At 33.8% G+C, this 13,003-nt stretch overlaps 1 pseudogene; it reads right to left on the bottom strand.

Annotated features, from left to right (window-relative positions):
- Positions 1-11,763: 11,763 nt before the first annotated feature.
- On the bottom strand, positions 11,764-12,569 carry LOC118009644 (annotated as a pseudogene).
- Positions 12,570-13,003: the final 434 nt, after the last annotated feature.

Here is a 13,003-nt window from a genome sequence, read left to right as displayed (position 1 = left end):
TTTAATTTCATTTGTTTAACATGGATGGGGGTGATAATGAAAAAACTGAAGTCATTAAGATGGCATGCTTGATAATGAGGGCAAGGAAGACAGTATGATACTAGAGTCTGTTTTTAATGGGGTTATATTTATTAGAAAAGAAATAGTATATTACTAGGGTTTCTTAAGTCAAATTATGGGAGGTAATCAGGAACCTCATAATAATACTGAAAAGTATTACCTGATTTCTGCCTTTGTAATAAATAGGAGCACTTGAAAACCATTGAAACTTTATGCCAAACTAAAACAATTCCAACTCTTACCTATGTGAGTCCCTGAGTGCTATGTCATAAAGTTGCTAAGATCTTTATTCCCACCATCTAAAATATGGAAGAAATGTACTTACATTTACTGATAATTTATGATATGAAAAATGATCATTTTGATAACATATACCATGGTAATTGTGTCAATACAAAATAACCACTAAGAATAAAAGATATTATAATCAAATGTTATGATTTCTTATGTATAAAACATATACTGCATGTATTTTGAAGAATTTATATGCAATGGCATCAGCTTGGAAACTATAAAGGAGAAACTTATGTGACTTTGAAGCTTAGGTTTTAAATTGCAAGTAAATTATACCGTGGTTAATGTAAGAGAAAGGAAATGATATACTTATACTTACTTATATGTAAGATAATTAAAATGTTTTTCAGCCTTCTGCTCTGCCATTTATTTAGATTTGTTCAAAAGTAATCATTATTATTGCATAAAGATGATGTAATTAAGTGATAAAATTTAAGCACTGTAATTTTAAAATTATGTTTATCCACAAGAGTTTTAAAATATTCACGATTCCTTTATGACTATCTTTTCCCAACTCAGTATTATAGACTATGTTAATCTATAATATCAAATAATTTAGTTATTGGCTTTGATTCAGAATATCCATATGGCTTTCTCCCAAAAAAGCACTCAATGATTTTTTTTTTTTTTTGCTTTACCCACTGAATTCTGATACATTTGTAAAAAGCTTTGAAAGTTTGTCCTGAGAATTAGAAAGAGACTGTATATGTTAATTGTGTCCTTGAATGACTAATGCATAATATCAAATGGATACAGAAAAAAGGGGGAGCAATAAATAAAGGAGTATTGTGAGTAAAAGGGACTTCATTAAACCAGTAGAAGTAATTTGCCACTTATCATAAAATTGCCTGATGAACACTTCCAAAATTAATAGTGAGCAAAATGTTATTGAAAGGTCTTTCTAAGTGTTCTTTACAATGACTACTAGATAACAATAGAATGAAAATTACTCAAAAGACTTATATCCATAAAGCATAAAAGAGTGATTTAATTTGGGTTTTTATAAAACAGAATTATGCAGATGATGTTAATTATCATTGAAAACTAATGTGAGAAAAGGATATTTTGTATGTGAGTCAGAATTACCTTTGGTGGTTTATATTTTCTGAGAAAACAGTAATGTATAAAAATCCGATTAAGTCACTGAGAAATATGTTAACATGAAAAATCAGCTCAATACTTATTAACCAAATTATCTATTGAGGGATATGGACAATTTGCCTAGCCATCTTCCTTACAAGATTTGCTTAGAAATCTTCCTTACAAGGTATGTCATTTTTTAGAAAGAAATATATTTTAAAATAATAGTTAATGAGTATGAATTTTCTTTTTAATATCAACCAGTAGTTCAAACCTTATTGACAATTATTTTAATCACTGGTGTAAAGTTAAGAAGAAAATGGTGTATTAAAGCCACCTAAAGGCATTTATATATGCATGTATATATGCATGGGTCTATTTATGGTAACCTAGGATTGGTTTGGTATACATTCTTCCCAATGTGGGCAATAGATCACCATTAGAAATGTTGTAAGGCAATACCTGCCCGAAACGGAATAAAAATAAAAATCTTATAACAGTTTAAAATTTGATTTTTATGCATTTCTTTTATTTTAGTACTTTTACTTTAGTGCAATTATTTTACTTCAATTTAGTACTATATTTTTAATGGAAAAATTGCATTATTGCTAATCACATGACAATTTTTAAAAAAATTTTCTCTGACCAGGTTGCAGAATATTTATTAATCAGAAATACACTACAAGATAAAGTAATTTAATGGTGATTACACTTTTTACTTTAAATACCTTGGCAAATGATTGGAAGTATATTGTCTATTATAATTTGCATTCTGTGTGGAAATCACACTACAGAGCACCTTGAAAGAAGTTAAGATTTTATTATTTCACAATGATGTATGAAAACTTTTTTTTTTTGGTCTTTTAAAAGAACTATGTTGTTATTTTAAAATACATGTCATGCTAAGTGAAGAGCAGTGTATATGGACTGTTAGGTTGCAAAAAAAAAAAAGACATACCTCTAATTGGCATTGATTTTCTAGATACTTTATTAAAGAGAGTGGGATTCTCCCTCTCCCACTCTCCCTGCTTGTGTTCCCTCTCTTACAGTCTCTCTCTCTGTCAAATAAATAAATAACATCTTTAAAGAGAGTGGGTATAGGATAATTTAAAACCTTACAGCAAAATTGAGATGTCAAAATTAGGTTGTATCAACATGGAGATATTTTAAATAACTAGAAATTATCTTATCAAGCAGGAGACAATCAGAATCTTTACAAATAATCCATGTGACTGATGTATTTTAAAATGTAATATAATTAAATTTAGTACATTATTTTTCATATGTGAGCAAATGCAAGTTATATTCTGGGACTACGCACAAAATTTGTAGATGATGTTTTAAAACCCATAACCCTCAAAAATACTTCTAAAATGAACATTTACAAATATAGAATCAATATGTTTGTCTCATTCACTTAAGCATTAAAAAAGTTTATTGAGGCTCTACTTAACATATTCCAGACATCTTAGTGACTGGACATATGGCAGTATACAAGAAAGAAAGTCTGTTCTCTTATGTAGCCTACAATGTGCAGAAAGATCCAGATGGTATCCAAATCTTTATTCAAGATAGCATTCGTTATTAATAAATTATATGCACACATATACATAATATATATATGCACCATATAGTATTTAAAATTATATATATATATATAACATATACAATATATAATATGTAAGATACTATCATAGAGGAGTCGATAATAATGAAATCCATTTTCGAACCATATAAAACCTCTGTGGAGAGTAGAAACAGCAAGTCCAAACAGTCTGAGGTGAGATGCTGTGGAAATCTTGAAAAACAGAAAGGAGGTAATGCAGTAAATCCATTGGAAATTTCTGAGCAGGGAGCTGAATGACTTTATTTGACTTAGAATTTTAAGTACCAATTTGGTTGCTATATAAAGAACAGTGTGTGGGGGGTTGGGCAGGGATGAAGGCAAGGCAATCACTTTAGAGGCCATGCAGTAGTCCAAAATTAGATTTAGAAATGTAATAATGAGAGTGGTGAGTAATAATGAGAATGAAACATTTATTTATTTTAATTTTAAGATTTATCTATTTATTTTGAGAGAGAGGGACAAAGAGAGAGACAAAGGGAGAAGGAGAGAGAATCCCAAGCAGATGTGGCACTGATCACGGAGCCAAACATGGGGTTTGATCTCACGACCCTGAGATCACAACCTGAGCCAAAACCAAGAGTTATATGCTCAACCGACCTGTACCACCCAGGTGCCCTGAAATACATGATTTAGATAGTTTTAAAATGTTTGTGATGGATGTTGTGAAGTGTATGGGAAAATGGAGTCAAGAATTATGTTAGTTTAGGGGTGCCTGGGTGGTTCAGTCAGTTAAGCCTCAGACACTAGATTTCAGGTCATGATGTCAGGGTGGTAAGATTTAGCCCCACGTAGGGCTTCACAGTGAGGTGGAACCTGCTTAAGATTCTCTCTCTCTCCCCCTCTCCCTCTTTCCACTCAGGTGTGAACTCTCTCCTTCTAAAGAAATAAAAAATAAAATTGCTTAAAAAAAAGAATTACTTCAGTTTATTTAGTTTGAGCAAAACCAGTGTAAATCATGGTAGCAGTTCTTGAGATGGGTGAGAAATATAGATGTAGCATATCACAGGGGGTATTCAGAGGTTCAGTTTTGACATTTTTATTTTGTACTGTTTATTTGCAAGGGTAGTTAGCAAATTGTCAAGAAAGCATAAATCTCTGGAGATCTGTGCCAAGAGAAATGTCAGTATCACAATTCTTTGTTTATTCAAAATTTTCATAGTGATGACTCAGTGAGGACCTTCAGAAAAACAATATCATTTTTATAAAAAAGATTTTAGTTTGTATGATTGTCTTCATCTCATAGACTCTTTATGATTGAATGCTTTTCTCAGGTTTATTTTTCCTTGAAAATATTTGTGTGAAGTAGGCCATGTAAGTATCAGAAATTTCAGCTCAGAAATATGAAGCAAAAATAATTTTGAGTGTGACTTACATAGGCCATTTTGAAAATCAAAATGATCAAATGTGAATTTTGTAGTCTTGTTTTTTTGCTATGTTAATCTAATTTACTATCATCATATTATATAGTTCAGTAGCATAATTAAAACATCAAATGTGGAACCCATAGCCCAAACAATATTTCAACTTAACGTAGAGCACAAGGTTGGATTCCCCAGCATCCATATCTACTTCTCTTCTCAGGTATTCATGGTCTCTGCTCAGGAGGCAGCCTACGTGAAGAATCATGATTGATCTAATCCAATTAAATCTGTACTAGTATCTCTTGTAACTGAGGGGAGGGAGTGGTGTGGGAATGGGAAATGTGGATTGTTAATAGAACAAAATAAAGCTTTGGAGACTAATTATCAAGGTGGCTGCTTCCTTCTCTTTGCCAGGTTTAGATTCCCTAGAGAAGTCTCCCTGGCTCCATTAATTCACAAATAATTCTGAGGGATATATGGCCTCTGGCATAGAGGCAGAGACTTTGGTTATACAACTCTACTTTTTAGAAACATTTAAAATAGTCTCCAATTTTTTATCTTTATTCCGTAGTTGTGCCTTGTGTCATTCATCAAATACAAATCTTAAGCTATTCTTTGAATGTAGAAATCATCAAGCTCCTGCTTGTCATTATCTTTGGGCAGGAACTTGATATTCCATGTCTCTTGTTGGCTAGTTCTTCATATACGTTTTATCTTTATGAAATTACATATCTTGTCCATAGGTAACTTTCATTCAGTTTTATTTTCCCCATATGATTTTAAAACCATGTATGATAGCGGCTACTGGGTGGTGCAGTCAGTTAAACGTTTGACTCTTGGTTTTGGCTTAGGTCATGATCTCATGGGTCATGAGATCAAGCCCCGTGTTGGACTCTGCACTCTGCGTGGAGTCTGCTTGGATTTCTCTCTACCTCTGTCCCTCCTGCTCATGCTGTCTCTCCAAAATAAATAAATAAATCTTAAAAAAAACCCCAAAAAACTCCATGTATTATATACTTGCATTTTGACATGTTTTCAAGGAGGAAGAAAAAAATTTTAAAAATCTTAGCTTCAAACTGAATCTTTAATTAGCAGTGCCTATTAAATGCTATTTATGAAGTATTTAATGGGTTGGCAAAAAACTAACATGAAACACTTTGTGAGTGGAAAGCTATTTCTTAGAGATTTTCAAAATAGTCATGTCCAGACTATCTTAATGGTGTAATTTAATCATGTATTACAGGTAAGAAACCATGGAAAATCATGTAATAAATCATTAATGGGATTGTATCTGTTTCACTGATTTCAGTTTTTTACTTCTAAGGTCCTTACCACAGTTAACCAGATATCGGACTAATTCTTCAGATGCTGATAAAGTTTAATAGTTTACATCCAAATTACAGGGGAAAAGCCATTTGGTCACCTAAAAAAGATGAAAAAAATATATAATTGGATAGGTTGTTATGGAATATGACTTCGAAGTACCTTGAACACTTCTAGTGATTTTAGTCAAATATACGATCTCCCAATTCTCAAATAATGCTGTGGTGCCTGTATCCAGGTAGAATAATAATTTTTAAAAAAGATCAATAAAAAGAATAAGAAAGTCTGATGCTTAGAGATCTCTAAATGACTACCATGCCAACCTCAGTATGTGTCCTAGATACAGACCACGATCTGTATTTATTTGTTTAATAGTTCTTGTGTCTGCTTGTATACTCTGTGTTCTCAATGATTTTTCATTAATTTTTCTGAATATTTACAGTATCTGCCTTAAATCGACTATCAATTGAGTGTAACATACAGGCTGTCTTGGGGTTGGTTTTTATAAACTGTATTTGAATGAACTATAGGCCACTTTTCCTGTTCCATCACAATTCTGGCATTTTTAATTGCTTACTATTTATTGTATGAAACGTTTTAGACCTTTTGAGTTCTGTGATATTTTTGTGAATTGGTTTGATCTTTTTTCCAGATCAATTGAGGTATAATAGACAAATAAAGTTGTAATATATTTAAAGTGTACAGTGTGATGATGTGATATAGAGTATACATTATGAAAGGGTTCCCACAATCAAGTTAATTAACACATCCATCATCTCAGGTGGTTACTTTTTTTTTTTTTTTAATTTTTGGTAAGAACACTTAAGATCTACTTTCTTGGCAAATTCCAGTTATTTAGTCTAGTATTATTATAACCACCATGCTATACATTAGATCCTCAGGGTTTTTTTCATCTTATGACTGAAAGTTTATACCTTTTTATCAACTTCTCTCCTTCTTCACACCCTGTCCCCCAGCCCGTGGCAACCACAACACACCAACTACCATGATACACTCTGTTTCTATAAGTTCAACTTCCTTTCTTTTATTTTTTTTTTTAGATTGCTCATTTAAGTGATACCATGCAGTATTTCTCTTTCTCTCTCTGGCTTATTTTACTTAACATAATGCCCTTTAGTTTCATCTATGTTGTCACAACTGGCAGAATTTCCTTCTTTTTTTTTTTTTAAGCTGATTGGCATTCTATTTTATATATATATATATATATATATATATATATATATATATATATATACACACACACACATATCACATTTTCTTTATCCATGCATCTCTTGATGGACACTAACATTATGGAAAACAGTATGGAGCTTCCTGTGAAAAATAGACCTACCATATGATCCAGCAACCTCACTTCTAGATATATCCAAAGGAAGTGAAATCACTATCTTAAAGAGATATTTGTATTCCCGTGTTCATTGCAACATTATTCGTCATAGCCAAGATATAGTTTGATGTTTTTGTCATAGATTTCAGTTTAGTTACTGGCCATTCATTCTGAGCTTGTGTAGTCTTGAATGTATGATGCTGTAAATGTACGGAAAGCCTAATATTTCTCTAAGCAGTTACGAGTTGCTAAGGCCCTACATCTACACTATTTCCTTTCAAATTCTTTTCAAGGCTTAATTTCAGACTTTGTTAGGGTGAAGATACTATGTAACTTACTCCATGTCATGTTCCTTATCCCAAGGTAAGGCATTTCTTGTGTCTAAGCTTGAGACCTTGAGCTTTGAAGATGTATAAATGTAGACTGTCATTGCTGGGGCTAGATCTCCAACTTCCCCCAGAACTGTTCAACCACTAGTTTCCCCATTCTTCTCTCAACTCACCCTTTCTAGGACAAACTTCAGGGGGGCTCTGCCTGGGCTCCAGCTTGCTGTACCACAGTAGGGGAAATGTCCCCAGTCAGAGTGATAAATCCAGTGTGGGGTTCACCTTGCTGAGTATTCCTGTTCATAGGTATCAAACACCTAAACACATTTCCTTATATATTTTGCCTAGTTTTGCATAGAGTTACAACATGAGTGCTCTTTCTATAGAAAATATATGTTATAAGTTGGAGCAGATTTTCTCTTGGAAGAAAAATGAGAAACAGTGTGTAAAATATCATAGGTTTTTATTTTCAGAAAGAATTCACTTTCATTTCTGGAAGAGCATGTTAAACAATTGAGAATACATCATTTTTTTTTTCACATGAATTTCTCCTTTTATGAGAGGTATTTTATTTCAGGCACAGCTTTGCTCCTTGTATGCTGATTTACATGACAACCAAAAGAAGTCTGGGTTGTGTAGCATGGATTTCTAACTTGTCCACACCTAACCTCTGATTTTTGCCTCCACATCTTCATAAGAATTTGGGAAATTCTTCTCAAGTCCTTTGATTCTTGACTGCCTTATAAGATAGGGCCACATCACAATAATCCAGTTGGAAACTGAGCTGAATCAAAACCGAATTCACTTTTTGTAAAGGCTAGTATATTATTGTTTCACCTTGTACCTCATGTGTCTTAGTTCTCAGGGATTCGGAGCAAAAACCTTGAGTACTTACAAGTTTACTTCTACCTTACAAGGACTGGAGGTCCATTTTACTACATTCTAACTTTTGTAAGACTGTGAACATGTTTCCTCAGCATTTCTGCTTTTTTCTGGAGATATTCAATCAGCAAATGGCTTAAGGATAAACATAGCACAGATTGTCAGGATCAGGCCTTAAACCAAGATATTGACACTTCAAGTTTTGGTTGCTTTCATAACTCTTCAGTGCCTTTAAGCAGATTCTTAATATTTGTTCTATTTGATTCCTCATTGTTTTCAGTAGGCTGATTGGTCTGTTTCAAGCTAACGTAGCCCTAGGCATATGTTGGGACATCTGACACTTCCTTTTTAAGTATGAAGAATTTAAACTATCCCTTAGTTGGAATAAAATAAATTCTAGGTAATCAGAATTTAAAAAAATCCTCTTCAGTGTTTCAAATAACTTCTAAAATTAAACCAACATTTTAATTTGAATATTTCTGAACTTGCTAGTATGTTAGTCTTATAGAAAGTACAGAATAGCAGAAAAAAATATATAGAACCTGGGCACTTTTCAAATGCCTAGATTAGCCCTGAAAGACGTCTTTCATCATCTTCTTTGGATTTTTGGGCATCAGTAAAATTGGCCAAGCATCAGAGATGCATGTTTTGAGAGGGAAATCTGGCAGCAATGGAAATAAGTCTAAGAGATAATTATGAAGAAAATCTATTAGAGGGAAAATAACATCAAAACTAATAATGCATATACAATACACAAGTCATCTTCTAGTAAAAATGGAAGAGAAACAAGAGAAATGGAACATAAGTTATATGATGACCTGCATGAACTATAGAATCACACTGGACATTTATTTGAATGTAATGCCAGTTTGATTAAAATTCATTTCTTTTTTCTCTAGAGATTTTTTCTGAGAAATTTTGGTTATTTCTTATGAATAAAAAGCAAAAAACTGTACTGTGAACTGGAGATTATAGAGCATTCTCTATATTACAGCACTAAAAATGAGCTTCAGTATAGAAAGAATTTGTATTTTCCATCACAACCCTAATAGAAAATGTAGTATTATGTATTAAAAAAGACAATGCCAACTAATATTACTTTTAACATTCAGTTTTTAGAATGCACAGAATTACTTTAAGTGATTCATTAAAAACATATGATTTTCAAAAACAGTCTTCAGGGTGAATTAATATATCATCATGTCAATCTATATCTACATATAATAAATTATTTTAAATATGCTTATTTATTTGAAAATACCATGGATAAACTCATAATAGTTCTTTCCTTTATGTAACATACATTTTTATAACAGGAAAATTTAGAGATACTTAGATTAGGACATAGAAGCGTATAGCCACCATCACAGTAATTAGTTCTAATTTTTGGTCCTTTTGTTTTTTAGCTTTAGGAAAAAAAAAAAATCTGTTTTCAAAGCCTGATACAGAGTGAAGAGGGGAAAAATAGCTAATTTGAGCTGTTAGGTCTTTTAATAATTACTAGGACTTCAGACCTTTGAAATAATGAAGGGCTAACAAATGGATGCCAGAAAATAAAATAGTCATTTCAAAAAGACAAGCAGTTTTTAACTGCATTCATACTGTTCATCTCAAATTATTTTCCCCACATCTATGCATGATGCCCATTCACATAATTCAGGAGTGCTTTCATAAATCACCACATTATGAAAAGTCTTTCTTACCACACTAACTTTTGTCAGTCATGCTCTATTTAATTAAATTATTTTATTTTTTATAGTACTTGTTATCTGGAGAATGTTTGTTTTAGTTTAGCATATTGCCTGCTTCCACAACTGGAATGGGAATACACTGTGAACAGGAATGTGTTTTGTTCACCACTGTGTCCTCACTTCATAGAAGATGGCTTGTCAAATGATAGAAAATTAGTCAATGTTGGGATACCTGGGTGGCTCAGTCGGTTAATGTCCAACTCTTGGTTTCAGTTCAGGTCATGATCTCGGGGTCGTGAGATTGAGTCCATGACTTGTTCCGCACTCAGCATGGAGTCAGATTCTCTCTCTCCCTCTGCCTCTGCCTCTACCCCTCCCCCTGCCTGAGCTCTCTCTCTCTCTCTCTCTCAATAAATAAATCTTTAAAATATATTTTAAAAAAATTAGTCAATGTTTATGGAAGGAAAGAAGGGAGGAAGGAACTATATAAGGAAAATAGGGAAAAGGGAGGGAGATGCTAGCCTATTTTTCTCTAAACAATATTATGAAGTTTCTGTTAGTGGAGTTAGAACTAGTAGGTGAAATCTTCCTAAGTTAATTGTAATGTATTTATATAATAAATACTGATTATTGAAAGGGATACACTAGAGGAAAAGAATGTTGAAATGAACTTGTGACAATTATCTCCAACTTTTAAGCTTCCAAAAGTAGTCAAAATCTCATTTTACATTATATTTGCTATCTAAGGAAAAATTAGTATCTTCAAGTAAACAGACCTAAGTAAGTTCCATTTCAGTTGAATGTGCTGAAATATTTTTGTGAATATAAAATACTGTTAATGAGAATATTTAAAGGTGGAGGAGGGTTTAAAAATTGAAAATATAATAACATGGAGTAGGATCCTAAGTATTGTGCTTTTAACATATGTCAGATTCTAGAAGAAGCACCATCCATTCCATTCTCAGAATGTTTTGTATATATGCTCTCCAATTTATACTGTATGGACTGGAAATCACTAATAAATAATCCCTTTTGCAATTTCACAAGTCCAATAGCTGTGAATGCTTGAATTTCAATTCATGTTTACCTGTCCCCATATACTAGTATTTTAGGTTATCACAGAACCATTGATAAACAATTGCTGCCTAAGTTCTTATTTGTCTCTAATTAACTGAAGAATGTTCAGGGCAGTTGATAATTAACTCAAATTATTACATGCCTCAAAATTTGTAAAAATAAGTTTTCATTCATTCTTAAGTATTCTTTGTCCAGTAGTGTGCAGATTATTCACTATAAAGAAATAAGTAGATTAATTCATTAATATATATTTATTATTTAAGACCTTTATTAACGGGTGCTTGCCGTTTGTTGATTTTTTTGAAAAAAGCAAGTTGTAAACTTTTTATTACAAATTAAAAATGAGGTTCTTAAAAATCTCAACTTGACCAGATATGAAACAATTTAAAAACCTTTAAAGGTGTATTGAGAAAAAACAGTTTTTTTTTTTTTTTTTTTAAACACGTTTGTCATTACCAAAAAGAGACGTCTTTAGGTAAAAATAATAAAAACCCCATGCTGCATAGATAATGCAGATAGTTCTGTTTATCTGGTCAGTGGGCAAAAAGCAAGCACTTAAGGTCTTCAGCTCCAATCTTTTGTCCATTTCTTATTGCTGGAATTTCATCTGCATTGCTTCGCGTTGGGGGACTGAACCGGACGATGGTAGAGATGCTAAGCCGGCATTTACTCAGCCCCGCCCTGCTCAGCCTCGCGAGCGGACGAATTTTCAGCGGGTGGATCGGCTGCTTTTGTCTCTGCCATCTTGTGGTTTAGGGTTTTCTGGGCGCCTGCGTCGGTAATTGAAGTTGCGGCGGTACCGACGTCGAGGTGGCTGCTGACCTTGGGTCTCATCTCCTTGATTTCCCTTGTCTTCCTCATTGCCGTCCTCTCCAGGCTGTCTTTGGCGAGGAGGACCCCTGCGGAATCGTGGTCCTTAACCCCGATACATATTCTGTCTCACGGGTCTACCTCGTTCTCCTGCACCCTGGTTGTCAGCACCTTGCATCACTTCTCCCTGCACAGGAGGGTTGGGATCGGTGGTCGACGCCCATAGGGTCTCCGCATGTAGTAAGGTGGGAACCGCCGCCTGCGGTAGGGCCGGCGCTGTCGGGCCTGGCCTTCGGGAGCGGGAGCACTTCCCGATCCCCCCTTCTTTTCCCCACTCTCCCTCTTCTGGTAATTCTGCTGGTAATTGCGTGGAGGACCCCTGCGACGTGGATAGCGTCTATCATGGTTACGGTCTGCTGCATATTTACGGCCTCGCACTGGGACTCCACCAGGGCCTGTCACATTTGCTGCCTCCGCACCCTTTTCTCCTTCAACGACATCAAACTCCACAGTCTCTCCATCTCCTACACTGCGAAGGTACTTCCTGGGGTTATTCTTCTTTATGGCAGTCTGGTGTACAAATCCATCTTCCTTGGTGTCATTCCTGTTGATGAAACCATATCCGTTTCTTACATTGAACCATTTTACTGTTCCCAAAACCTTCGTTGCGATGACCTTCTTGTCATTAATATATTTTTATGTATTTACATTTAGGATTAATACATTTAGGGAAATTGAAATCAAGTGAATCTAAGTATCTATATTTACCACTGTCTATTATCTATTGATCTATTTGAAGGTACAGTCTTCAGGAAAACAAGAACAGAAAACGCATAGGCCCTGAGGTGCCCCTTGGGCATTTTTCAGTCACAACATGTAGGGAAGCATGTACAGCAAAATCAACAATGGGAGAATGGACACATGGCTATTGAAAAACTCTGTAAGATGTCATTGTCCACTGTTTGCTAACAACGTTTGAATTTATCATCTTGCACTTAACACATATCTCTTAAGTTAAGGTCCACCATTGAGGAATGCTATGTGATTATCTCAATTAAAAAATTGTGTAGAATTTTCCAGGTATCATTCTGATAAAATATAAAAGGTTTTATGCATTTTTGAGA

The sequence above is a fragment of the Mirounga leonina genome, unplaced genomic scaffold, assembly GCF_011800145.1.
Source record: "Mirounga leonina isolate KUSES-001 unplaced genomic scaffold, KU_Mleo_1.0 Mir_127, whole genome shotgun sequence".
In the NCBI taxonomy this organism is placed as follows: domain Eukaryota; kingdom Metazoa; phylum Chordata; class Mammalia; order Carnivora; family Phocidae; genus Mirounga; species Mirounga leonina.
Note: the sequence above shows the minus strand (reverse complement) of the source record. Positions and strands in the feature narration are given on the sequence as shown.